At 44.0% G+C, this 27,791-nt stretch overlaps 1 long non-coding RNA gene across 2 annotated transcripts in view; it reads right to left on the reverse strand.

Moving 5' to 3' along the window:
• Positions 1 to 1,225: 1,225 nt before the first annotated feature.
• LOC111775021 (uncharacterized) overlaps positions 1,226 to 27,791 on the reverse strand; it is a 33,148-nt gene continuing 6,582 nt past the window's right edge. The window contains exons 2-8 of one of the 2 annotated variants that reach the window (XR_011438227.1): positions 26,315 to 26,509; positions 26,079 to 26,146; positions 17,375 to 17,509; positions 15,819 to 16,002; positions 14,516 to 14,682; positions 7,706 to 7,805; positions 1,226 to 3,182 (exon numbers count right to left, since the gene is read on the reverse strand). This is a non-coding gene — a long non-coding RNA (uncharacterized lncRNA). Of the gene's footprint in view, positions 3,183 to 6,487; positions 6,929 to 7,705; positions 7,806 to 14,515; positions 14,683 to 15,818; positions 16,003 to 17,374; positions 17,510 to 26,078; positions 26,147 to 26,314; positions 26,510 to 27,791 lie in introns of those variants that run through there. The other variant, XR_002810455.2, reaches the window with a different exon arrangement.

Raw genomic sequence — 27,791 nt, forward strand, 5'->3', positions numbered from 1 at the left:
AAGTTACACCGTGTTGTCTCCATTCTGCAAACGGACAAACTGAGACTCAGACGGAAAAACAGTAGCTCCCACAGTTTGATCTGTATCTACTAAGCCACAACTGAGATTTTCATGGTCAAAAGCATGATAAATTAGTCAATTATCAAACGACTCAGATACTAACACACTGAGGTTTCTTTAAGAAATAATAAGGAAAACTGTATGTGTCTATGCAGTTATTTATATTTCTTTTGAGGTTTAGGATATTTGCAAAATGAAGAAATATCCAGCTTTAACTTGATGTTGTTATGCCAATGAGGACATATTCTCTCCTTCGGGCACTGTTTCAAGATGGACTGGACGTATTGTATTATGACTCCTTCAAGGAATGCTCTAGAAAGGCGTGGCTACTCACTATGGCATTGGAACACTCACACATCGGTGGTAAATTTACAGAAATAGAGAAGGGAGTGTCCACAGCCTTCCTTCAGTCATTTTTTTCCTCCTACTTCTGTCAAAATATCACAAAACTCAACTGGAAGAGAAAACTGGCCTATATCAACCTTTACTTGTCCTTTAAAAACCTTTATTTTTTTCTATCTGAAATAAGAGCGTGGTGAAATTTTTCTTCTTACAAATTAACCCGTACTTTGGTGGTTGCAGAACCTAGATCAAAATTGTGTCCAAACCATAGAGCCAGGAGAGACCCCCGACTCCTGCACCCCGTACCTCCGAAGGATTTAAGAGGAAACCTGGGAAGTTACTGCTCCAAATACTTCATCAGAGAGTGGACAGTTCATCAATTTTCTTTCTCCTTTTTTCTTATACCTTTCAATTCCAAGATCAATGAATCTATAGTGTTCAATGTTTTGTTTGTTTGTTTTTTTGGTGAGGAAGATTGGCCCTGAGCTAACATAGGTGCCAATCTTCCTCTATTTTGTATGTGGGATGCTGCCACAGCATGGCTTGATGAGCGGTGTGTAGGTCCACATCCAGGATCTGAACCCACAAACCCCAGGCCACCAAAGTGGAATGCATGGACTTAACCACTGTGCAACTGGGCTGGCCCCATTTAATGTTTTTCTTAAATAAAACTTAAAGAATCAGTGTCATATAGAAAGATTTGGAGCCATGATCCCTGGATTTTAGTGTAGGTCAGTTATTGATAAACTAACCTTGGGAACTATCTTTTATTTTTTTAAGGAAGATTAGTTCTGAGCTAACAACTGCTACCAATCTTCGTCTATTTTGTATGTGGGATGCCACCACGGCATGGCTGACAAGTGGTGTAGGTCTGCACCTGGGATCCAAACCCACAAAGCCAGACCACCAAAGTGCAGCCTGTGGAACCTTAACCGTTTGGCGACAGGGCCGGCCCCTACTTGGGAACTATCTCAACCCTTAGAACCTGCCCTGTCTGACTGTCAAAAGTGAACACGGAAAAAGAAGCAGGGATCTCTGGGGGAGAGTTGGGGCTGCGTAAATAGGAGTTTTATTGTAGACGTTTACGACTTTTACAGCAATATCTGTTTGATGTGCTTTAAGACACATAAGCGTAGTTAGACAAGCCAGTGAAGAAAAGGCTAAGAAAAGGGGAAAGTAACAAATAACAGTACAGGGGCACAAGATGCAAGAGCTGCTGTAATCCATGTGGGAAGAAAGACTTTCAGATGAGGACACACACACAAACACACACACACACACACACAGAGCTCCGTACTTGTGAAAAGATAAACTTCTCCCCAAAAATGAAGCAGACAATTTTGTTTTGATTTTTGCATCAAAACCCCTTTGTCTCTGACTCTGCAGCCAGGGACCTAATGGTGCCAGAGAACTCAGACAAGAGGACAAACAGGAGTGGCCATAAATTCATGATTGCCTCCCTCAGATGGGCCCGTGGCACTCCAGGCTGTCTGACTACACACTCTGGTCCAGCGTCTCTTCTAGGAACATCTCAGAGCTTCCCCACCCTCCTCCAACCTTCACCATCGTTATGGCTAATTTTATGGCAACTTGGCTAGGCGACGTAAACAACTATTTAGTCAAAGACATTTGGATGCTGCTGCAAAGGTATCCTTCAGATGAGGTTAATATTTAAATCAGCAGACTTTGAGTAAAGCAGATTACCCTCCACAATGTGAATGGGCCTCATCTAACCAGGTGAAGGCCTTAAAAGAAAAGACAGAGGTCCCCAGAGAAACAAGGCTGACTGCCTTCAGACTTAAGCTGCAACATCTGCTCTGCCCCAGGTCTCCAGTACACCAGCTTACCCTGCAGACTTTAGACTTCTCTTTCTCTCTCAATTTCTCCAATGTAGACACAGATGCTGTGAAATACAATAATTCACAGTTTCTTCTTACCTGATCTCCCCGTGGCATTTAATACAACTGACCACTCTCTTCTTCCTTAAAACACTCATGTCGGGCCATCCAAAATGCCCTACGGTCCAGATTTTCCTCCTGCCTCTCTGGACCCTCCTCTCATAGAGCCTCACAGTTCTTCCCTTCCCGCTCTGATCTCGGAGCGGTCCTTCTCAGTGCTGGAACTCTGCTGGGCTCATTCTTGGCTCCTCTTCGCAGAGTCTACTCTCGCCCCAAGTGACTTCATCCCTGAGCACGGTTTCAGTTGCCACCCAGGTACTGCTGACGCCAGCCCAGATTTCTCTGAGGTCCAGATGCACGTAGTCATCTGCTCCCCTGACAGCTCCACCTGGATTGTCCAACGTCGTAATTTTATTACGTAATTCTCTCCCTGGAGAGAAGGAAGCTAGCATTCGACAGAGGCAGCTGGGCAATATTTTGCTTCACCTTTATGCAGAGGGTTACTTTGCCTTGCTTATCCTTGCGATCTGAAGATCAGTGGGGTCCTTCTCTAACTGGGGCAATGCCTCCCTGGAAAGTTAGCCATCCCTATGGCCTCCAGCTTGCAGAGAACCCCAGCTGAGCCAAATGTGCAAGAGAATCTCAGCTGAGCTCGCGGTGAGTGTGTGCAAGTCCATGCATATTCGCCTTAGGACTTTCTAGTAGAATTGAAAGTTGCCTCCAAGGGTGCCACCTGCCACGCTCACCTCTAGACCCTCTGCTCTGGTCTCTCTCTAGTACCGGAAAGTTACTTCCAGAAGTCCCACCTGTCAATTCTCAGGCTGACTTTATTTTGACGCAGCATCACACAAGTCAGTCAGACTCCACTCTGTGTGGCCTTGCCTACAACATATCACACAAAAATTCATCAACGTTCTGGAAAAAGGGCAGCACCGTTTGGTGGTTTCTTGTATTATATTACTCATTCAATGGAATTCAAGATTCAGGGAAAATTCATTCATGGGAGTCATATGGCATCTTAAACTAGTGCTTTCTAAAGATTCTCCTCACTCTGAATTCTCTGAGCCCGTAATTCTTCCAAATCTTTCAATCCCAGTTACCTTTAAGGGTTCCCCCATTTTACTTAACTCAAGCACTTACCCATAATCTGGAGCAATGGGGCCTGAGACCACAGTGGCCACAAAGCATCTACAGCAAATATTATGAGAAAAAAAGGACAGGAGTGACCTTTAGCTTTAGAATCTTTGCATAGTAGGCAAAGCTCAGCAGTCCGATGGCCGTCACTTCGTGTTCTGCCTTCTGCTCCAATCTACCAGCCTAGGGCTGGGGTATCTGCTGTCTGCATCGCCTCCTTGCCTTCTGCTCTTAACTTTTCAAGGCATCTACAGCTTTCAAGGAGCAAAGACCATGTAAAATGGTGAGCTCACTAGTACCCGAAGAGACAGGAAGTGATCTGGTCGGGGCTGACGAGGAATCCTGATGGGGAGAGGGAGCAGCAGTGAGGAACATCTGTTGAGCTTCACATAGAGAGTCCTGGTAACTGATCACGTGCCCCGTCGTGCATAGCAAGCCTTTATCTCACGCTCTGGGACAACCTTGCTTTCTCAGGCAGCCCAGGAAGATGACCAAGATTTCCCAAGTGTGATGTTAGTTTGCTGCTCCCTCTCACAATATTTAAACTTCCATATATCAAAAGTCATCATACACAATATATAACAACAAACAAATGAGGAAGAAGTATGCGCAAAGTCTATTGTAAGAAAAGATGTCCTTAATAGTTTAAAAAAAAACCTTACAATTCACTAAGAAAAGGCAAATAATAAAATAGAAAATAAGAAGTTGATGTAGATGGTCCACAAAAGAGAATAAATTCCCCAAATTAAAATGCGAATATGTGAAAAACTGTTTGACTTTTCTAATAGCCATAAAAATGGAGACTATTGGATAAAATGCTGTGTGTGGCTATCAAGATATTAAATACAAAAGCAAGTGAATGAACACCCAGGTCGGCAAGCGTACAGCTTAGAGAGTGCTTTCTTACACTGCTTTTGGCAGTTAAACTTGTCACCTATAAGAGTCTCATTTTCTTTGTCTGTCAGCTTTCGTTAGGTTATATGGTGGTGACAAACAACCCCTAATGCTCTGTGGCTTATAACAATAAGTGTTGTTTATCACTCATGCTACATTTTGGCCATGGGCTGGCTGTGGCATTGCTCCATGTGTCTTCTTCACTCTGGGTTCCGGGCTGCTAACAGGGACATGCTGTTCTCTGGCATAGAGAAAAAAGCACAGAGCTGGAAACAGCAATGGCTCTCAGAGTTTCTGCTAGGAAGTAGCACACGCCACTCCTACTCCTGTTCCATTGGCTGATGCAGGTCACGTGTCCAAGCCTGCTATAAACGGGGTGGAGGAGCACAAGGAAAGGGCTCTGAAAGAGTGGACCAATAGGAGGACAGCAAATACTATGAACAAATCATATAATCTTTCGAACTCTGCTCTCTTCATCACAGATATTCACTTTTCTTCCTTTTGCATGAAAAATACACTCCTGCACGCCCCAAGGAAAAATATCTCCCAAAGCCTGTCTAAAAATGGCTTCAGACCCAAAGTCAGAGATGTCTTTTGATAGTTTTTGCACCTGGTCTATATGTAACTCCTTTTGATACGGACACCTATGAACTAAAGGGACAAGTTCTCTACTCCACCACACCCCCTGCTCACACACACACACACGCCTGTACACCCAGTATACAATGGGTCAAGAAGGACAGGATAACCAAACCAACACTCACATGTGGAAAGGAAATGGGGGATAGGAAGCACTCCTCAGTTACTGGTCCATAAAATTCTGAAATCCTGCCGGAAAGATGTTTAAAAAACCCTTTAAGCTGAGATTGGGAATCCATTGTTTTTCACGGCCGTGCCCTCTTGAAAACCCTCCCTTTTGAATTGTCCTTCTTGTCCACCTCTGAAGATGGCAGTGGACAATATGCCCTTCTTATGGGATGGATGGCTATTTCTTCTTATAAAAGATTAGGTGCCCTGAGGTCCTTTTAAGTCTTCAACAGACTCAACCTGCTTGATCCACGCTGGGTCTCTTTTGACAGTAGGACTCTCTCAAAAACATAGTTTTCTATATCTTTAATTTTAATCAGCAACACATATAAGTGACCCCTACAATTCTTTTTGAGACGTGTCAAAGCATGCCTCATTTATATTGTATAGGTGATAAATGAAAACCAAGCACATCTTCCAAGCACGCACATCCTGGAATTTCTAGACTCTGTATTCTCTTTCAATTCTGCTTGCATATTGGCCAATTTTTTCCTGAGCTAACCTCATTCTTTTAGTACATTTCCAATAGCAACCAACTCACACTACAACATTCTATTTTCCCACTTTCTCATAAAGGCACAAGTCCATTAGATTCATTATCTGCTTTTCAAGCTGTCATAGGCAACAGTTTTATCCAATGTCTTGGCAATGCCACATATTTTAGCTTTTGTTGTTGTTATGGAGCACCCTTTCCTGGGAGCAATTCTTATATTGGTCAACATTTTGCTCAGTTTTGCTGCCATAACAAACACCCCAATCCTGGTGACTTACAGCCACAAGGGTTCATTTCTCATTCAAGTTCATGTTGGCGGCAGATCAGCTGTGGCTCTGCTCCTCATATCTTCTTCGTCCTGGGATCCAGGCTGAAGGAGCAGCCCCTCCCTGAGACCTGCCATTCTCTTAGCAGATGGAAAAGAGCAATGGCAGAAACAGCAATGACTTTTAAGGGTTTTGCTAGGAAGGGCACACATCATCTAAGCTCAAGTTCCACTGGTCAGAGCAAGTCGTATGACCGAACCTACCTTCAGTGAACGAACCTGTAAGCTCTTCCCATGGGAAAGGTACTGGGGGCCCCTACAGCGATGGGCTTGGGGGGAGCAATAAATATTTGGAATAAGTAGTACAGTGTTCCACATCTCCTTCACAAAGGTGTGGGAATCTAATTAGTAAGAGGGCCTTATACAGTTCCTGGAACAGCAGAGTTACTCAACAAACAACCACTGATTTCCCTTTTCATTTCCCTCCCACTCCCTCTTCCTTCATAAGTTGAGATTTTAGCATTCTCTGATTTTGCTGATAGCATCTGCAACCAGCGAATGAGAACAACGCAATGAAAAACGGTAACAAAAATAATCATCAGAGCATTTTTTAATTTCCAAAGTGGAGGACATGTAGGAAATGCTGATCCTGGTTATGACCTAATTTGCCTGTCATGATCTTGTAGAATTTACAGAATAGCCTTCTTTCTTGCAACATTTTGAAAAATTTAATAAATACGTAATATGTGTCTGCTTTAAAGTTAGCACAATAATGTAGGAATCCAAGTGTCATTAGGGTTTTCTTTGGTCGTCATTGCTAACAATCGGATACGCTGTCCTCACTTCAAAGACGATCTGTGCTGGCAAAAACTTCATGAATTTCAAGACTGATTGCCTGATTGTGGCCCAGCCCATATTCGCTTTACCTCCTGAATTGTGTCCTTTGAGTCACTGCTTATACGTGAATCTCCATCGTGAGATGACCACATAACTGGATTTCTGTGCCTGTTTTTCTCTGTAAACACGTTGGTAGAACTGCCAATAAAAACAGCCAGCAAAGAAACTGCTGAAGTGCCGTATTTCCCAAGGCAACAGTACTCACCTATTATCCAAAATTTTTCTGCTACTGAGCTTGAACAGTCTCTTTTTGGAGAGACAAGACATTATGGATCCCGTTTCCTCTCTCTTCCTTCTACCACGCTATTCAGCTGGAGGATGTCGTCATGTGTAGTCCGAGTAGGCAGGCTTTATTTCATTTACTCTCTCCAGTTCCTAAATAGTTCTTTAACAAGGATAAGCTTCCCTTCATCATTAGTCATCTCCCTTCTTCCAAATTGCAAGCAAAATCAGACTCAAGTTTCAACCATGATGAATGTTTATCTAACCACCTGCCACGGTGACCCTTCGAACAAACACAGCTGACCCAATGATGAAGCTCACCACAGCTGGACCAGAAGCTGGAGGAGCAGCTGGGGACAAAGGTTGAGGACATTGCCAACACCTGGGCACCCTAGAACAGTGTCTGATAAAAGAGCTGGAGGCCCACACACTGATTTGAAACTCCACATGTAATGAGAGCCCTCAGAATTCGCCCAGGGAAACTTTGCCCTCATGTCTCTGAGCCAGGGTTGTGCCCAAGCCAGCTTGCACCAGCTTGAGAAAACCGGTTGTTAAATTTTTGACAATTTGGCAAACCAGGTGTTAAATAGTTGGTAGCTTGAAATTGGCCATAGTGGAAGTATTACAACAGAAATTGATCAGTGCTACAAACCAGAGCTTTTATTTTCAGAGAGCCAGGGGTTAAACACTTACCAGCACACACACTCTATGCCTTTGATTGCTGCTCCTGAGCTGAAATCCTGTGGAAATGAGAGTTTCACATCTCCTTCCCCTGGACATTTGCATCCAGATTCTGTTCACAAAACAGCAGAGAATATTAAGAAAGAGCAGTCACGCACTCCATGACGACGTTTCCATCAATGACAAACCACGTATATGACGGTGGTCCCATAAGATTAGCACCATACAGCCTAGGTGTGTAGCAGGCTTTATCATCTAGGTTTGTATAAGTTCACTCTATGATGTTAGCACAACCACAAATTCACCTAACAATGCCTTTCTCAGAACGTAGCCCCATTGTTGAGCAACACATGGACGTATGACCATCACGAGCCTGCCACTGGCCGTCAACAACAAAGTCTGCTCATGGTCTGTTTCACATATGAAAGGATGCTCAGGATGATCCTCCACTGATGTCCGCAGTCAGGCCACCATCTGAGGCCAGCAACTACTGGTTCTTGTTCCAGCTCTTTCCTGTTGTCTACACTGAGCAAGAGGGTTTTGGAGGAGAATGAGAAAAAGAAGGGCATGAAAAAGACAGGCCTGAGCCTTACTTGCCTGTGGTGTGGCTGGTCATGTAAGACAAGGGGAGTTGGTGAACCCTCCACAACATGGCTTCATCTCTTTTTGAAATGACGTCACAATAAGACAAAGGCCTCCCGTGTGGGAACGAGGCCAGAAAGCCCCATCTGGCTCCACCTCTGACACTGACTCTCAGTGGGACCAGGAAAAGTCACCAGCTGCCTCACGGGGGACCACGGTGTCCCAGTGATTTTCAAACAGTCGCTGGTTGAAACAGTGGAAGGAAGGAAAAGAGAGTGAGAGAGAGAAGGTGGGAAAAAGGAAGGAAGGAAAGAAAGAAGAAAGCAAAAAAGAAAGAGAAGGAAGTTAAAAAAAGAAGAAAGCAAAAAAAATTGAAAGTGCAGGCTAAAATACCAGGTTTTCTCACCCACAGGAATTGAAAAAATGTTCATTTTTCCAAAGCCTCCATAAACTCAGTAAATGGCTTTAAAATAAGTAAATGTCACAAATGTGAACTCAATAAAGTAACTGTGTACTAATAAAATCTCTCTTTTATATGTTTATGTATCGTGCACTTGCATGTAACAAATTTATTTGGGGAAAACAATTCCAGTGTGAAGATTAAGTCTGAAAACTACTCACCCAGATGAACAGTTTATTCAGTAGATATCTGGTTGTGAGCTATGACGAGCTGTGATGCTAACTTTGTACATTTCTGAATAGATAGGGAGAGAACCCAGATCTTCCCCTCAAAGAGCTCAAAGACGGACTCCAAGTTGAGGGTTCACGCTTTAAACATCCCCTCCATTCTAAACAGAGCAACTATATTTAAATAGTTTTAGCTGGACTTTTTTTAAAAAAATTAAGACAAAGTCACTTTCAAAGATAAAAAAATTTCTCAGTGAACCAAAAACTAAAGACAAACCAAATGCTAGGAAGGCACTGAGGCCATGACATTACTGATTCCAGATCAATTCTTCAAGCACCTGGGAGTTCAACTACAGGGACTAATGGAGACCCCAACCCCAGCCATGACAGAGGGAAAGAGCCATCCTGCCACATAACAGGGCTGAGACCGACCCCCTCATGTGAAAGGTTAAAAACCAGTTGTGACCACTGCCTGGGGCTGCAACTTGCAACAGCAACAGCAGTTCTGGGAGGGAGACGAGAAGGCTCTTCTCGTAGGACCAACTCCTACAGATGCAATAAATTCCAGATTGCCCAGAGTTCAGTTGGACCAGTGAATTAACTGGACAGTGGTGAATGGGAAGCTCTCTGAGGATTTTACCCAGAGAAAGATAAGAATAAGAAGTATGAAGAAGAAAGTAAGATATGGAGACTAGATTGAAAGACTCCAATATATGTGTAATAAGATTTCCCAAAGTAAAAAACAGAGGGAATGGAAGAGCAGCAATATACAAAGAGACAATGGCCAAGAATTATCTAGCATTAAAAAAGATAAGAGTTTTTTAGATCAAAGCCGTACAAGAAGAATAGAAATAAATCCACAGCTAGATAAGCTATGGTGATGATGCAAATGTCAAGAATACAGAGGAAACGTAAAAGCTATAAGGAAAGACAAGAAAATTGCTCTCAAATTCTCATGAACAAGTACAGAAGCCAGAAGACAAGGAGATGGCATCCCTCTGTGCTGAAGGGACATAATTGTCAACTGGAACAATATATTTACAAACTTTCACTCATGAGTTAGAGCAAAATAAACACATTTCAGACTTACAAAACAGAAAGCTTACCACTCACAGACCCTTATTGAAAGAATCATCAAATAATCTATTTCGAAACCAATGAAACAAAGATCTGGTTCTTTAAAAAGATAAACAAAATTGACAAATATTTAGCTAGATTCACCAAGAGAAAAAGAGAGAAGTCTCAAATAAATAAAATCAGAAATGAAAGAGGAGAAATTACAATGGACACCTCGGAAATATGAAAGATTATAAGAGAATACTATGAAAAGCTATATGCCAATAAATTAGATAATCTAGAAAAATGGATAAATCTTAGAATCACACAACCTTCCAAAACTGAATCAAGAAGACACAGAGAATTTGAATAGGCCAATCACCAGCAAGGAGATTGAAACAACAATCAAAGATTTCCCCCCAAAAAAAGTCCAGGACCAGACAGCTTCCCTGGTGAATTCTAACAAAGATTCAAAGAAGACTTAATACTTATCCTTCTCAAACTCCTCTGAAAAATTGAAGAGGAGGGGAGGCTTCCTAACTCATTCTACGAAGCCAACATTATCCTGATACCAAAACCAGAATAGAAAAACACAAAAAAGGAAATTACAGGCCAATATCACTGATGAACATTGATGCAAAAATCCTCAACGAAATACTAGCAAATCAAATACAACAATACATTAAAAAGATCATATATCATGATCAAGTGGTATTTATTCCAGGGATGCAGGGATGGTTCAACATCCTCAAATCAATCAATGTGATACACCACATTAACAAAATGAAGAATAAAAATCACATGATCAGCTCAATAGATGCAGAGAAAGCATCTAACAAGATACAGCATCCATTTATGATAAAAACTCTCAATGAAATGGGTATAGAAGGAAAGTACCTCAATACAATAAAGGCCATATATGACAAAGCCACAGCTAATATCATTCTCAATGGAGAAAAACTGAAAGCTATCCCTCTAAGAATAGGAACCAGACAAGGATGCCCACTTGCACTACTCTTATTTAACATAGTATTGGAAGTCCTAGCCAGAGCAATCAGACAAGAAAAAGAAATAAAAGGGATCCAAATTGGAAAGGAAGAAGTGAAACTGTCACTTTTTGCAGATAACATGATATTATATATAGAAAACCCTAAAGAATCCACCAAAAAACTTTTAGAAATAATAAATGAATACTATAAAGTTGCAGGATACAAAATCAATATACAAAAATATAGTTGTGTTTCTATACACTATCAACGAAGTAGCAGAAAGAGAAATTAAGAATACAATCCCATTTACAATCACAACAAAAAGAATAAAATAACTAGGAATAAATTTAACCAAAGAGGTGAAAGATCTGTACACTGAAACTATGAAACATTGTTGAAAGAAATTGAAGACACAAAGAAGTGGAAAGATATTCCACGCTCTCGGATTGGAGGAATTAACATAGTCAAAATGTCCATGCTTCCTAAAGCAATCTACAGATTCAGTGCAATTCCCATCAAAGTTCTAATGACATTTTTCACAAAAATAGAACAAAGAATCCTAAAATTTGTATGGGAAAATAAAAGATCCTGAATAGCCAAAGGAATCCTGAGAAAAAAGAACAAAGCTGGAGGTATCACACTCCCTGATTTCAAAATATACTACAAACCTATAGTAACCAAAACAGCATGGTATTGGCATAAAAACAGACACACAGATCAATGGAACAGAATTGAGAGCCCAGAAATAAACCCAGACATCTACGGACAGCTAATTTTCGACAAGGGAGCCAAGAGCATACGATGGAGAAAGGAGAGTCTCTTCAATAAACAGTGTTGGGAAAACTGGAGAGTCACATGAAAAATAATGAAAGTAGACCATTATCTTACACCATACAGAAAAATTAACTCAAAATTGATTAAAGACTTGAATTTAAGACCTGAAATCATGAAACTTCTAGAAGAAAACATAGGCAGGACACTCTGACATCAATCTTAGCAGTATATTTTCAAGTACCATGTCTGACTGGGCAAGGGAAACAGAAGAAAAAATGAACAAATGGGACTACAACAAACTAAAAAGCTTCTGCACAACAAAGGAAACCATCAACAAAACGAAAAGACAACCTAACAATTGGGAGAAGATATTTGCAAACCATATATCTAATAAGGAGTGAATATCCAAGATATATAAAGAACTCATACATCTCAACAACAAAAAAACTAACAACCCAATTAAAAAATGGGCAAAAGATCTGAACAGACATTTCTCCAAACATATACAGATGGCCAACAGGCACATGAAAAGAAGTTCAACATCATTAACTCTTAGAGAAATGCAAATCAGAACTACAAAGAGCTATCACCTCATGCCCATCAGAAGGGCTATTATTAATGAGACAGGAAACAAGTGTTGGAGAGGATGTGGAGAGAAGGGAACCCTCGTACACTGCTGAGGGGAACCCTCCCACCAGTTTACTCAAACTGGTGCAGCCACTATGGAAAACAGTATGGAGATTTCTCAAAAAATTAAGAATAGAAATACCATATGGTCCAGCTATTCTACTGCTGGTTATTTATCCAAAGAACACAAAAACACAAATTTGTAAAGATATTTGCACCCCTATGTTCATTGCAGCATTATTCAGAATAGCCAAGACTTGGAAGCAACCTAGGTGCCCATCAAGGGATGAATGGATAAAGAAGATGTGGTATTTATACACAATGGAATACTACTCAGCAATAAGAAATGATGAAATCTGACCATTTGTGACAACATGGGTGGACCCTGAGGGTATTATGCTAAATGAAATAAGTTAGTTGGAGAAAGTCAAATACCATATGATCTTATTCATAAATAGAAGATAAAAACAACAACAAACAATCACATAGAGACAGAGATTGGATTGGTGGTTACCAACGGGGAAAGGGGTGGTTAGGCACACGTGTATGATGATGGATTGTAATTAGTTTCGGGTGGTGAACACAATGTAATCTACACAGACATTGAAATATAATGATGCACACCTGAAATATATGCAAATTTTATAAACCAATGTTACTGCAATAAAAAAAGGCATATCAAAAGTGGGGGAGAAAAGAATAATAAATTCTAGAAAGTACTTCTCTAAAATATTAAAGTTGTGCACCACTTTGTTTTTATTTGTTAGCAATTAAAAAGAATTTTAGTATGCTACAAAAAAGGATTAAATTTTAAAAACAATAATCTATTTCAACAATAAAAAATAAGTGAACACAGATGGAAGTTAGTGATGCAAAAAGCAATAGTGAGTAAAGAAAGTGGCCAAATACTGTCTGTAAACATAACAATAAAACTCAGATTTTTGTATTAAAAATATTGAACCAAAGCGTTGGATCATAGTCACAAGAAGCAGAACTGAAGAACAGTACGTAATAAAGTAAACTAAAGCTTTTTTCTACCTTTCTTATGTTTGAAAGAGACTAGAAAGATACCAAATTACATAAACACATAATTAATATATATCTTCAAGTTTAAGAGTAACCATTACAAGAAATACAACCAATTTAGCTTGCCAAACAGGAGGGAGAATAAGAGGGAATTAAGAAAATTTTATCAATTCAGAAGGCAGAAAAGAAGATAAAAATAAATCCAAGAAGAGTATGATAAGCAAAAACCCACAAAATTTGATGTAGAAGAAGGATAAACAGTTCAATAATCATACAAAAATGCATTAAATTTATCTAGAAAAAAAGATTTTGCTGATTGCATCCCCCTGGCATTATCAACGTGTTCTTTTGTCTCTTGTGCTTCCTGAAAATTGGTATTTAGATCTAGAGGCTTCATCAGAGTCAGAGTTACAATGAAGTTCTAGGAAAACAGAACTTTCCAGTGGACCTGCAAGCAAGGTGGTCTCTAAAGCTTGCGCTGGAAGACTGACATCAGGAACGTCACGAAGTCTTTATTTATTCATTCTTCCACACTCCTCCTTTGTGCGCGCGTGCACACACGCGCGCGCGCGCACACACACACACACACAAGCAAGACTATTTCGAAGGTGGTGGTGTTTGCGTCCACGAGGACATATAGACATGTCTGGTTGTCCCTCTTGTTGTGATGTTATCAGCCATTTAAGCATTGTCTGGCTCCATTGCCTGGATTCATTAATGCTTTAGGGACTTCAAAGTGGTCTAACTTCATCATGCTTTGCTCGTCAGCTGAAATTCGTCTATACAGAGAAGCTACTCCTCCCCAACCCATCACCAGAGGAAGAAATCCTAAAATAAAAGCAGGATGAATGTTTGCTATTTCCCCTTCCTTTCCTAGATTTTAAAACAATAAGGTGATTCCCCAGCATCCTCCAAAGTTATTGATGAGTTTTCTCTAGTTATTATTGTTATGAACACATGCATTGGAACTTATTGGATGTGTCCATCAATCAATTGCCATCATTATTCTTTTGGATGACAAACTTGTCCCATCTGTAGCCAGTAGGAGCTTATTCAGATGGTCTCCTAAGTCCTTTGACACATCCCTCGTCATATTCAGTAGGTTCTTTGCTATCTAGCATAACGAGTTGTTGAGGCTCACCTTGAACTTTTCTTCCCCAGAGCTGGAATCTGCCAATTCTCCAGGAAGCTCTGGTTCCTCTCCGTGGTCAATGGTTTTAGAGGTCACAGTCTTAACTCTAGGTATGCCCACCGCTTTCTGGGCTGGTCATGACTTCTGGGCCTCTCAGTCAACAGACAGGAAGACATCTGAAGGTAAAATACAGTTCACAATGACAATTCAGATTCAGAGTTACAGAGTTGTTACTTAACCTCATCCATCTTTATATCTGTGTCTCCTTTCAATCAGATGCCAAAAGTCTTGGTATTCAATGTCAACAACACAATCACTCATTTGATTTATTCCAAGACATACACATAGTTACAGAACAATCGTATCAACACTACTACCACCAATATGATTATTGAATACAATTTATTTTGCCATTCTTTTTGTCCTTAGAGAACATTCCTTTAGAGATGCAAAAGTACTGTGTTTTAGTGTCACTTGGAATAGTTCCTTTCTGCATGGTGTACTAACAACTGGATCCACAGGTTAATTTGCTTTCAGTTCTCTGAAAATCTCTTCCAAATTCAATTAGCTTTCTTACCATCTCATCTGTTGACTTTGCATCTCATTCTCTTCACTCCTTTTCTTTGCCTATTCTTGTTTCATGAAGGCCGTGTTTTCTAAAATGCACGTTAGGCAAATGTTCTTATGTATCTGATTATAAATAAATTTTGCTTCAGGATTCTTTGAAAGGCCTCACTTTGCCTGTTGCTTGTTTTGTTTTCTTTTTCTGCTATTTCATCCTCAAACGTGATTCTTTCTGGTTGGGCCTGGGATTTCTTAATAGAGTGGATGGCTTGCCTTGCCTGCCCCTTCTCCAGTGCAGATGCTGGATTAGGCATAATAATTGATAATAATGTACTTATTGAGGCCTTACTATGTCCCAAGAAGTATGAACTAAGAACCAAGTACCACGTACTGAGAACTGAATCTCCCTTACAGCCCTATGACAGAGATAATGCTCTCTCTATTCCAGAAATGAGAGATCCAAGATGTGAAATACTTTACCGAAAATAACACACCCAGCAAGTGCCAGAGCCAAGAAGAATCACTCGTCAGAGTTAAAGCCAGAAGAAAGACTGGTGTTCACCTCCCTGACTTCAACTTCTAGCATCTAATATATCTCCTGCTCTGATTTTAGGCCTGACTTTAAGACAAAGAATGTAATTCCTAGCAAAGGTGAGAGTAAGTTGGGGGTCCTCCTTCGACCAAATGCAGTTCACAAAAACCTGTAAACTGCCACCCACTCCCGGCATTCCCTGTTCCCAGGGTTCACCTTTCTCCATCCTTTTCCACAACAGCCCCCAGGATGCAATGCACAATGGTGAGGTTGTATATGCAAATTATAGACTCTGGAAAGAGCAGAATAGATCCAATGAAAGCAGGAGATGGTGGGCAAGCTTCTGCCCCTCGGAAAGAGTCCTGGCTGTTCCTTGGTTGGAGCAGAGTCTTTCTCTGACCTATGGGCAGACAATAGGAAGAGAAGTGGTTGTTCTTCCTACTTATTCCCCAGCAACTGGCACCGTCCCTTTCAGAGGAGACAGTGGATAGAACCCGTGCCACCAAAGAAGCTGAGAATTATGGGTAGAAGGCTAATTATCAAACAAGGTTATAAACTACTTGCACTGATAAGAAAAAGAGGCCAGGAGACAGTAAGTACCTGATGAATCCTTCATCAGAATTGCGGTTAGGAAAATTTCCCCCAAAATGTTGTGACCAGTGACTGCTCCTATTTTCAGAACTGTTTTTGCGTAATTTCATTAACATTCATATGGCAACTGGGAGAAAATCTGGCAAGAGCTGATAACCTGAGGCCATTAAAGAAGTCCTGTATATGTTAAATAATTCAACCTTCACAACGAATCAATGGGGCAAATGTTCATTTTCCAAGTTGTCAAGTAAGGAACCTTCGACTAGAAAATTTGGCCAATGTCACACGGCTATTAAGCGGCAGAGGCTGAATTCCAAAGGACTTGCTACTACTCCATCCCATAAAGAAGCATCCCTTCATCTAGGAGGAAAGCTCTCCAGGGACTATGCAGCCCTGATCTCCAGGAGAGAAGCATTCCTGAGCTCCCGGGTACATGGCCTCATGTGTTCTTAGTCAGCTACTGGGTCTCCAGCCTGCTTTGGAACGAGGCACTTTACTTCACAAAGACCTTGCAGGCCTGGTTGTGGGGATGTCCTTAGTGTCACCTGTATTTCTCCATCTGCTTGGGCCCTTCAGCACCAGGCACTAAGTGCAAAGCAAAATCTTCCCATATCCTTTGTCAGTCTACTGCCCGCCACACCAAGCAGAGACCAGAAATCTCAGCTGCTTCTTTGCCTACTGAGATTTCACTGTGAGAAAGCAAAGCACCCGCTTTGCTACAGAAAGACAAAAGCAGTAAACCTTGGCTGCTCTGGTCTTGGGTTAGCTTCCCCTTGGGGAGATCTCAGGTTTCCTCTTCTGAAAAACAACTTGTTCTCTGGTGGGTAAGGTCCTTCCCGAGGGAGAATTCTCTGCCTGGGGTCATGGAAGGGGGCAATTTCAGGAGGAAGGCTGTTTTTATGTTAACCCTCTGCAAAGCGAGGCTCCCTCTTGGCTCCCACCCAGCTGGCTTTTGTAGTTTCTAGGGACCACAGCAAAACCAAGTTAGGTTCCCATTCTCCCCCTAAAGGGACATCAGCAAACACAGGGACAGGGGTTCCAAGGAGCGAAGATAAATGCGGGAATGTGCATTTGTTCTCCATACAGGAATTTGGAGACCCTAGTGGGCATGCTCCCAGGTCAAAACAATAACTGTGCAACTAGGAAATGTTAGTGGGGCCTTGACTTTCTGTTTCACCTACCTTGATCCTGGATTAGACTCCATCCAGCTCAGGCGCGGTGTTAACAGTGACTGCTCTTCCTGGCCTGCTCAGCCAGCACAATCGATGCCTGGTGAAAGAGCTCTCAGTCCTCAGGGAATGCAAAATCCTCGTCACCTTGGGTGGAAAGTCCAAGGCCCAAGGTCACCATGTGCCAGTGGCCATGCTAAGACTCCAGCAGAGAACTCCTGGTTCCTTGGCCTCTCCCCTTCCCAGAGTGCATATTTGCCCTCCACTTGACTCCTATCCTCCTTAATTCCTCAGTAGAAACGTCTCACAGCCTTTACTTCTTTTTAATCAGGTCAAATAAAAATGTTTTTAATTAACTGCTTTGGTTTTTATGCCTCACACGCAGCTGCTTTCTGCAATCTGGCAGGTCCCATCTGTCTGCGTTTTAGCAGGCTGCCTCTGCATTCATTGCTCCTTTCCCATCCTTTCACCGAGCAGCCCCTGGGCTCCCCCATTATCCTGGATGCTGGAGAGACAAGACACATAGGGACCCTCAATCCAGAAGGGGAGGGAACACATCTACCGAGAACTCAATATGGCCTGATAAGAATGATGTCCATGGGACGTACAAAAATAGGTGGGAGTGACAAGTCACGAATCAAGAAAGACTTCACAGAGGCGCTGGCTTTGTGCCTTACAGAATGCATCAACCAAATGGAGAAGTGATTGTTTCGTAAAAGGCGAAGAACAACAAAAACCTTCCCAATGCTAACTAAAGGAAGAAAGGAATAAATAAAATACTATACCTGGGTAATGAAAAAAACATTGGAGTTAACAAACTTCCTCTTGAGGAGGTCTGCAAACTCCACCAGGACTGAATAAAACACATCCATATGTTAGTGCTAATTCTCAAAATCTGACCAAGTTAAGACAGTCTCCAAAAAAGGGATTTCTTAAGGAAGTGTGAATGACGATTCCACTTCATCTTCAAGGCACCCTGTGGGGAGGAACTTTTGCACAGTGAGCAAGAAGCAAAGGAGAGGAAGGAGGATGAGATATGAGCCGAGGATGAGCTTGCAGAATGCCAATTTCTGCTCAGGCACCCCAAGCTGATAAAGGCGTGAAAGCAGCCCAGGAGTCCTCCTGTGGAAGGAAGCCATTTCCGGGGTGTCTCCAACAGCTTAGCTTAGCAGGCACGAGCCCCACATTCAACCCAACTCCCTGAACAATCTTGCCTCCACCGCCCGTCTCTTCTAGGTAAGACGGCAACACTCCTCTGGTATCCGCCTCCCGCTGAAGGCTGCAGAGAACCTCAGCTGGACAAGAGGAGGAGAAGAGGAAAAGGGAAAGAGACAGAGGAGGAGGAGAAAACGTGTCATCTCCATTAGTTTCCTAACACCACTGTAAAAATTTACAGCAACTTTAGTGGCTTAAAACAGCATACATTTATTATCTCATGGTTTCTGTGGGTCAGACATCCAGCACAGCATGACTGGGTTCTCTGCTCAGAAGCTCATGAGACCAAAGTCAAGGTATTGGTTGGCCAGCCTGGGGTCTTGTCTGGAGGGTCATGGGGAGAACCCACTTCTAGGCTCATTCAGGTTATTGGCAGTTTCTTGTGGTTGTAGGACTGAGGTCCCATTTCCTTGGCACATGAGGCCAACATGCTTGTTGAGTGTTTCTTATGTTTTGAATCTCTGACTTCCCCTTCTCCCTCTGCTTTTAAGGACTCATGCAATTACAATCAGTTCACCCAGATGATCCAGGATAATCTTCTTATCTTAAAGTCACTGATTACTAACCTTAATTCTATCTGCAAAGTCCCTTTTTCCCTGTAAGGTAACATATTCATAGATGTGGCATCTCATCATATTTACAGCCCTAGGAATTAGATCATAGACTCCTCTTGGGGGCCATGAGTCTGCCGACTACACATCTGTCTCCCCTTGAGTGTCCATCACCTTGCTATCTCATCTTATTTTTAAAAATCTGTGCCAAGAAACTTCAGTATAATACATGGTCTCGACCTTCAAGGAACATCCACCTTAGTTGGGAAATTCAAAACAAGACGCAACAAATAATCACACCAATTGTTACAACTTCAGTATCTACGACCCTTTATAGTTCATACTCATCTACCCATGTTTCCTAAATGCCATGTGTCAGTCCACCTTCCTGCTTTCTTTGTCCTTTTCCATAACCCTCAAAAAGCCAGGTTTCATAATTCTGTCCAGATATCTCTTCCATACAATCCTCATTAAAGTCCTCCCAGGTTGGACCAATTGAAACAAATGTGTCCCTCTTGCATGCTGTACTGTCACTATATTTGTCAAGTGCTGGCACTTATCACACTCACCCTGGGCTGTGGCTTGTTGTTGGAGCTCCCGTCTCCCCCACAGTGATGCACAGGAAGCCCTCACGGCCCTAACCCATTCCCTGAGCTTGGCAGTGAGTTACTCTAATGAAGCTGACACTGGATGAGGGCCATGAGTTATCTGTGAGTCACCATCAAACGTCTGAATCCTCTCAAGTCAAAGCAGAAAGAATACGATGTTCAAATTTGACCAAGACTTGCCTCAATATGATAATCTATACCTTTATCAATAGTATTGATATAGCTGAAGAAAAAATATGAGCAGAAGCAGGATCTACATGGTCCTTGGAAAAGAGAGGGCAAAAGCCACAAGTCAGAGAAGGGTCCAGGAGACTCTAGGTTGGGATGGTTCTGCAGCGTTATTCCACCCTGAATAAGACTTTCCCCAGGAATCCTTATGCTCCTTGCCTGAGCCCAGGGCTGAAATGGTCTGAGGAAGAATTCAGCCTCCCAGACGTTATGTTGAGGGAAAAGTAAATGTAGCATTGTAGATAAACGCATCAATAGTCTAGGTCACACAACTGTCTCCTGTGAGGTTTGTTTATGTGAATAAATCCTTGAAAGCCTAGAAAACGCTAGCAGCCCTGACAAAGTCAAATTTGAAGGCCTTCGTGCCACAGAGCTGCACCTGTTGGGTGGTGGTTCCACCCACCTCCCTGTCAGCACTGGGTCTTCCAAAACTGTGACTTGCACATCCCCCATCACCAAAAGCCTGCTGGGGAAGGGCTCAGAGCTGGTGCTTGGGGACACTTAAGATTGCCCCAAATCTCTCTGCAATCCTCTCGAGAGATAGAACTTGCACCCCTCCCCTGGAGTCTGGTCTGGGCCTGTTACTGCTTTGACCACTAGAAGGTGGGGGAAGCGACGTCCTGAGACTTGCGAGTCCAGGCATTGAGAAAGCCTGACCAGTTCCAACTCCTCCACGTGGAGCCCCAAGGCTGACCCTGTAAAAAGTCCAGGGTAGAGAGAGAGGCCATACGGAGAGAACCCCGAGGATGACAAGCCACATGGAGATAGAGGCCACATGGAGGCAGAGATGGGGCCGAGGGTCCAGCCCCATCTGACGGCAAGTTCATGAGAAATCTCAAGACATACAGTAGAGGAACCAGCCAGTTGAGACCCAGTCAACCCATGGAATTGTGGGATATCATTAAATGGTGGTTGTTCAAGCCGCTAAGTTTGGGGGCAGATTTTTAGGCAGCAACAGATCATCAAAACACCATCCAAGGCAGTTTCCTCTCATCTTTCCTTCAAAGGAGCCCAATAACTGTTTACTGGATTAGCTGAGTTCGAAACTTTACTCTCCAGCTCCCAGTGGATTCTCTCCTTCTGTTTGAGCCCATTTAACAGGTAAGACAAGGAGACTCGCACTGGCTAAGCAACTTGCCCAACGCTGCATAGCTAGTTAGAGGGAATTGAACTAAACACAACTCAGTCGCTGACTGCCTGGGCTGTTCCCTCTTCACAAGCCCAGCCCTGACACCTGTGCCCAGCCTCGTGGTCTGGTCTTTACGTGCAGTCAGTGTAGTGCTCAGAAAGATTCTCAGCACACACGCCAAAACGCCTCTCATCAATGCACGGACAGCTTCTTCTATCTGTGGTCCCCGTAGCGTCTAAAACAGCACTGAGCACACAGCGGGAGCCTAACACCGCCTGCTGCTGAAAACACAGGGCCATTGATTACAATAAAAATGGAGCCGATGGAAAACATTCAGAAATGGGCCCCGTACTACGACTGGTCTCTCGCGAGTTTGTCCTGGTCACTCTTTCTGCAGAGGCCCGATGTGTGGAGGACTGTTCCAATGCATTTCCTAGATAAAGGTTATTGAGTCTCTCATGGATGAAGTGAGTTGCTGCAAAAATTTATTCAGCCTCCAGAGTCTCCTGGAGGAGGAGCCCCCATCACAGGCGCAGACTGTCCTTCCCGCACCGATTTGGCCCTGGAGCGAGAGCCTGGAGTGGGGGCTGTGGTCCTCAGCTATTCAATTAAACTGACGGTCAGTTATTTTTTCTTGAAAAAAGCACAGTGCGGCCAATCCATACGGAAGGGCTTCCGTGATGTGTATCCCCAAGTAGGACGGGAGATGAACGCTCCAATCGCCTTCTGACACGAACTTCATTTGGGGTCTGGAGTAAATCAAGGCTAAAGTGTACATATTTATTGAGCACTTGCTGTGGGTGAAGCACTCCGCTTGCTAAGTGCTGGAGGAAATGATCTTAACAAAAACTTGTAACATATTTTACACTTATCGGATTAGAAAACACTTTTTCCTATCAGCTCATTGAATCTCATAACATTCTTGAGAAACAGAGACACTGATCGTTGCTTTGCAGAAAACTAGGGTCCTAAGAGACTGCAAGACATATGTATGGTTACTCACCTAGTACTCAGTGGGGCCAAGACTTCAAGAGGATATGGTGACTGCATGTTTATCACACTTTCCAGGAGGCGATGAATTGGCAAAAGAACAACATTTATGTACATTGTTACGCACGATATTTGTAGATAATCAAGGAAGAAAAAGACCCCATAGTCAGAGGGGGTCTGCTTAGGCTTCTGGGATTCTGGGGGGCTGGAAGGCTGGCTTCCCCACTGAGTGTGTCTGCGAGCAGCCAGCTGAAGGCCGGGCGGCAGGACCTCCTCGTGGATACAGAGGCCTCCCTCCTGTCTGCAGAGAGGGTTGGAAAGTCCTCCAGGCTTTCACATGCCCTGGGCGCTGAATCCTACACATGGGCTGGGAGATGCTGTGACTGTCCCCTTCTCATAGAGGAAAACCCAAGGCACGAGAGCTGCAGCAGGTCATCAGAGCTGCACAGGTGGAGCCACCGGCTGTCACTCCAGGATTCCACCTCCCAATCCATGAGGCTACTGGCTGCATTTTCTTTCAAAGGGCCTAGGGACCTAGTGATGCAACCATGTTGAAAACATCCTCTCCATGATGCCTCCCCCAGGACACACTGCCTCCGACACCCAGGCAACATGTCTAGTGGGAAGGGCAATGGCTGTAGAGTCAGGGGACCTGGATTCAAATCCTGTGTGGCCGTTTGAAAACACAGCCATGAATTCTTTGGCACTCATTCCATGGAGCCGTGGGGTCCGTGTGAAATGGGACTGATTTGTGGCTGCTTCCGCCATAGAGCAGGGAGGCAGTGATGCGAGGAGACTTGCCAGGTCAGGAGAAGCCTTGTACCTCCTGCTTTGGTCTTTAGGAATGCTTGGTCTCTGATGGTCCCTCTTGGGGTGCTTCCTCCAGAAACCAGGAACTGTGTTGGGATGAGCCCAAGCCACATGTAGAGGTCATGTGTAGGTGCTCTTGGCAATAGTCCCAGGAGCCCAGCCTTCCAGAACACCTGCAGTCATTGGAGCCCCTGGTGGAGCAGAGATGCCCCCGTGCTCTGCCCCAGGTCCCGACCCACAGAATCTGTGAGCCTAAGAAACGACTATCATTTTCTACCACTAAGTTTGGTGATTGTCTGTCACCAGCAAAAGAAAACCAGAACGTCTCCCCTCTAGATACTGACTGTGTGACTTTGGGCAATACAATTATCTTTTGAAAAGAGCACTTTCTGTGCAATAGTGATTTAAAACTAAAATCCTGCTTTGCGTGATGTCATCAGGACTAAATGAGACAGAGAGCGTGGATCGCCTGGCACAGAGCACAGTACAGGGTCAGCCCCTCCAAGTGTGAGTTTCCACATTGGTGAGAGAGGGCCTTGAGTCTGTCCTGACAAAGGCACTGCATCTTCCATCTTGGCAGGTACCCCTCACCCCCCATCCTCCCAGGGCTTCGACTACACAGGCTGGACCTTCCACACCCACCTCCTCTCAGCCTCCTGGCAGCTGAGTGCCCGGTGGGACGACAGGAGCCATGGTAAAGCAGAGGTTTTGCATGCGTGACACTCCCCGCTTTGACTTGACACCTGTGGGGAGGGGGCTCCATGCAGCGGCCTTTTCCAGAGCCCTGCAGGGACTCAGCACAGGGTGGACACCCACATTCATTATAACCACCAGGTGGGGGGCTTTGGGGCCTCCTCAGCCAACACTTCTCTCCACATTGAACTCTGCACGAGCCTCATGATCAAAGTTTGGGCACATCAAGCTCTCACGCACAGAGAGAGGCACGGGGCCAAGGAAATAATCGTCCAAGTGGGTCTCATCTTTTGTGAGGACCAGCATGAGGACAGTCCTTTCAAGACACGAGGAGGCCCCAAGCATCCTAGGAGGTGATAATTAGCTTCCTGCCCCCACAGGTTCGGGCCTGTGAGAGGAGAAGAGGGAAGTCAGCTCCGTCTCCTATGTGGCCAGATGGGACCCCGCCAGGCACACTCCAAGAACGCGGCTCACAACTCTTCAATGCAACACTGATGTGCCCCACGCATGAGTCTCTTACTCTCAAAAAAAAATTTAAACTTTTTTAAATCACACTTATAACTAAATCAGAGAAACTTTTTTCCAAAACCAAAAAAAAAAAGCAAGATTAGTCAATACAGCCATCTCATAAATACACAGCCTCCACTGGAATGCCATCTGTATCTGTGTGCTATTATTCCCATTCCAGAATCTGAGAGGATGGAGGACCCCGGAGAGACAGGATCTTACACTGAAATCATCAAAATTAGAGCAGAAAGATCATCAGAGCTTGTCTGGTCCATTTCAAACTGTTCCGATCAGAGATGAGGATGCTGATGCCCCGACCTGCAAGAGACAACTAAACCCTCAGCTCCACAGAGACAAGATTTCAAGAAGCTTCTTTCCATTGTCATACTCCTGACCGCATGGGGCTTTGGAATGATTGTAGAAGCTGCAGCTAAATAGCTGAAAACCTAGAGCTTTGTAAAGAGATTCACTCAACAACATATTTTCTTGAGTGGCTGCTGAGTTACAAGCATTGGGAGAACAGTCCTCGACCGGGCAAGCGAGATCTTTCCTTTGTGAATATGAACAACGAAAACAGCCACAACCACAACAAAGATGAGTTCAGATCATCAGTGCTCTGATGACCGTAGAAAGGATGACGTTATAGATGGTACCTCAGGCCAGGTAGGGTTATGGATGTGACAGTTAAGGATCAAGGAAGCTTTACTTGAAGAGAGGACATTTGAACAAATCTGAAGAACGAAACAGACCCAAACACGTGACCAACTCTGCAGCCAGAGGGAACAGCAAGGACCAAGGGCCTGAGGCAGGGACGAATTCATGAGCAAAGGCAGAGTGGTTTGAGGCGAGGATGCCACTGGAGGATTTTAAGCGTCATGGTCTCATTTATAGAACGCCAGCTGTGGGGTGGAAAGTGGACAGAAAGAAGCAAGACTGGGAGACACAGAGAAACCAGTTCAGAAAACCACACAGTAGTTCCAGAGAGTAGTTCCCGTAGAGGCAGAGGTGGCTTGGACCAGAGTTGTATCCTTGGAGATGGAGACACAGACGTGCTCTCCTGGATCCTGACCACCAGCACCACACCCCGAGGGAAGTCCAAGGCTGTCTACACATCCTCCAGGGGGGATGAAACGAGGCTGTGCTTCTAGCATCCCCAGGGGTCGCTCCGTGTCAGCATGAAGGATCCCCACTCTCCACGGAGGCAGAGGGACAATCCCCCCTTCACCCTACAAAGCAGAGAAGGCAGCACCCCCAGCACCCAGGGAGCAGCAGCCAGAACTGGCCAGTTGGTGGACAGAGAGCGCCTGCCTTCAGAGGCAGGCCGAGGAGCAAGGGAGCAGCTATGAGGCCTCCTGGAGCGTGCGAACAGGAAGGACCTGACTTAAATGAAGTTGCACTGGACCTGACGGAACACTGCTCAGTGGGCCACCCCTGTCTGATGGTTTTCTCCCTGCCTGGGCAAGCAGGAATTGAAAGCTAGCTTCAGACTCCCTCCTTGGCTTTCCTTGTCAATTACACACACAGATGTAAAGGAAATGACAGCTGCTTTTCCTCTCAGGGCAGGACGAGCCCTAGAACTGGGAGAGACAAGAATAAGACTGTCGTCTGGAGATTAAACCACCACAAACACTGTGATGGGCCATCCACAGGACCGAACCAAGAGACTTTGACCAGAGAATACAGGAGCCACCGAACTCTACCCAAGGTGCCCTGGGTACCACCTCAGAGAGAAGCGACTGTGATTGTAGCTTAATGAGCAGAAACCTAACCATTTTTCTTGTTCCCTCTTTCACAAAGGGCTGTGAACAGCAGGGAATGAAAACCCAGAGCATTAAGGTTAAAAAGGCAGAAATAGAGACTGCCCAGGCAGGCTCCAGAGAGAGGGTGTCCTGACCCACAAGCACAACCTGCCTGGCACTGAGTCATATCCATGCTGACGTGGAGATGGGGACCTGTGGCTCGCTCAGCCAGACACCATGTCTCACCTTGGGATAATTCCAGACTTCCCGAGAAAATGATAAGACAGCTTCCCCACACTGTTCCAGTGTCCCACCTAGAAAAACAGAAACATGTCGTGTGAACAGTGGTGGAAAGAAAAAGGAAACCTGTAACCAAGGAGTGATTCAGGGTTCCATGGTTAGCCGATAGCAGGGGAGGAGAATCGCTCTTTTGTGAGGAGCTCCATGCGTATCTGCTGCCCCTCGAGTGTCCCAGGGCTCACCTCAGGAGGGTTATCTGTACGCAGAGCTCTGTTGTCGACCTCGAGTGTTACTGGGAGCATCAATGATGTAGGGACGCATCCATGTCTCCTGCAGCAATGGAGGAAAGTGACAGCATTTCCAGAGCTGCGTTCTGGCTAATTCATCACTCAGCATGACCCAGTGACAGCTCCAGCTGTGTGGAATCTCCTGCAAACCTACCCAAAATGGAGGTTTTTAAATGTCGCGTTAATCATATGGAAAATTTCTGAAAAGGGCTGAGAGAAATGGCTAGTGTAGACAAGCAGGTATTTTGTGAAGCTGGTGGACGAAAGGCATGAGTAGAATGTCGCTTCACTGGGATCTGTGGAAATCCAGAAATTCAGAGCAAAGAAACTTTTCATCTAAAGTGTGGAATAAGACTCCTTCATTCTTGAGGACGTCTTCCAAGACCAAGGACCTGCTGTAACCCTCTCCTCTTTGCTCCTCCTGGCCCATCTCTATTCTAGACTGTGAGCTCTTTGAGAGAAGGTTTTCGTTTTATTTGTTGTCTCCAGCTTCTAGAGCAGTGCCTGGCATATGGTAAGTGTTGAATAAACATTTGTTAAATTGAGGTCGATTCTCGTAATGAACCCACCCTAACTAGGCCCACAGGAACATCCAGGTCCCTTCCTGACAGACTCTGGTGCTTCCAGGAGGAGCACGGACCTCTTTGAAGGTGTGGAGAGACACCAGTTAGGAAACCCTGATGCTACAGCAGAGGACAGTGTCGCTGGAGGAGCCCAGCTCCAAGCCAGGTGCCATGGAGGAAACAGCAGCAAAAAGACTCTGACTGTAATCAGAGACCTACCATGTACTACCTACATGGCTCAGCTGAGTTGTTTCATGACAGGCCGCCTCCGTGTCTCCATTTCTCAAAGTGGGACATAAAAATCCCACTCCTTCCATTAAAAAAAAATCCACTAAAGACAATACCATATAGGCTTCCAAGCCCTCAGCAGAAGATAAGGAAGGACAGGTTTTGCTCCCAACTCTACTCTCAGGCCACTCTCTTCTCCTGGGTAAAGGAAAAATTTCCCACTACTCTACCCTTCCATGAATCTGTGGGCATGGGAGACGTACCTATTTTTGAGTTATGTCTTCTGTATTTTTTTAAAAGTTGTTTTACAGGCATTGGAGAAAGCCTTTCCATTTAGCACCTTAAAAAAAACAACTGGGTTTGCAAAATTTTCCGATAAAATGTTTATAATTAGATGCACTTGTGAACACAATATGATTACAGCACTGAGGCAAGATGATTCCGCCACTATTTCAATAATGGTTGGAAATAATTAAGCACCTCCTGTAACACTGGAAAATACAGTTTTCTATCCCAAAATGCAAGTGCTTTAATGGACTAAAACAGATTGTTGGCCCTTGGAGTCTGCTACACGTTAAATTCTTATTATTCTGATTATCACACCGTGATTATAACGTATTCCATTTAGCACCATAGACTGT

The sequence above is a fragment of the Equus caballus genome, chromosome 1 (genome assembly GCF_041296265.1).
Source record: "Equus caballus isolate H_3958 breed thoroughbred chromosome 1, TB-T2T, whole genome shotgun sequence".
NCBI lineage: Eukaryota > Metazoa > Chordata > Mammalia > Perissodactyla > Equidae > Equus > Equus caballus.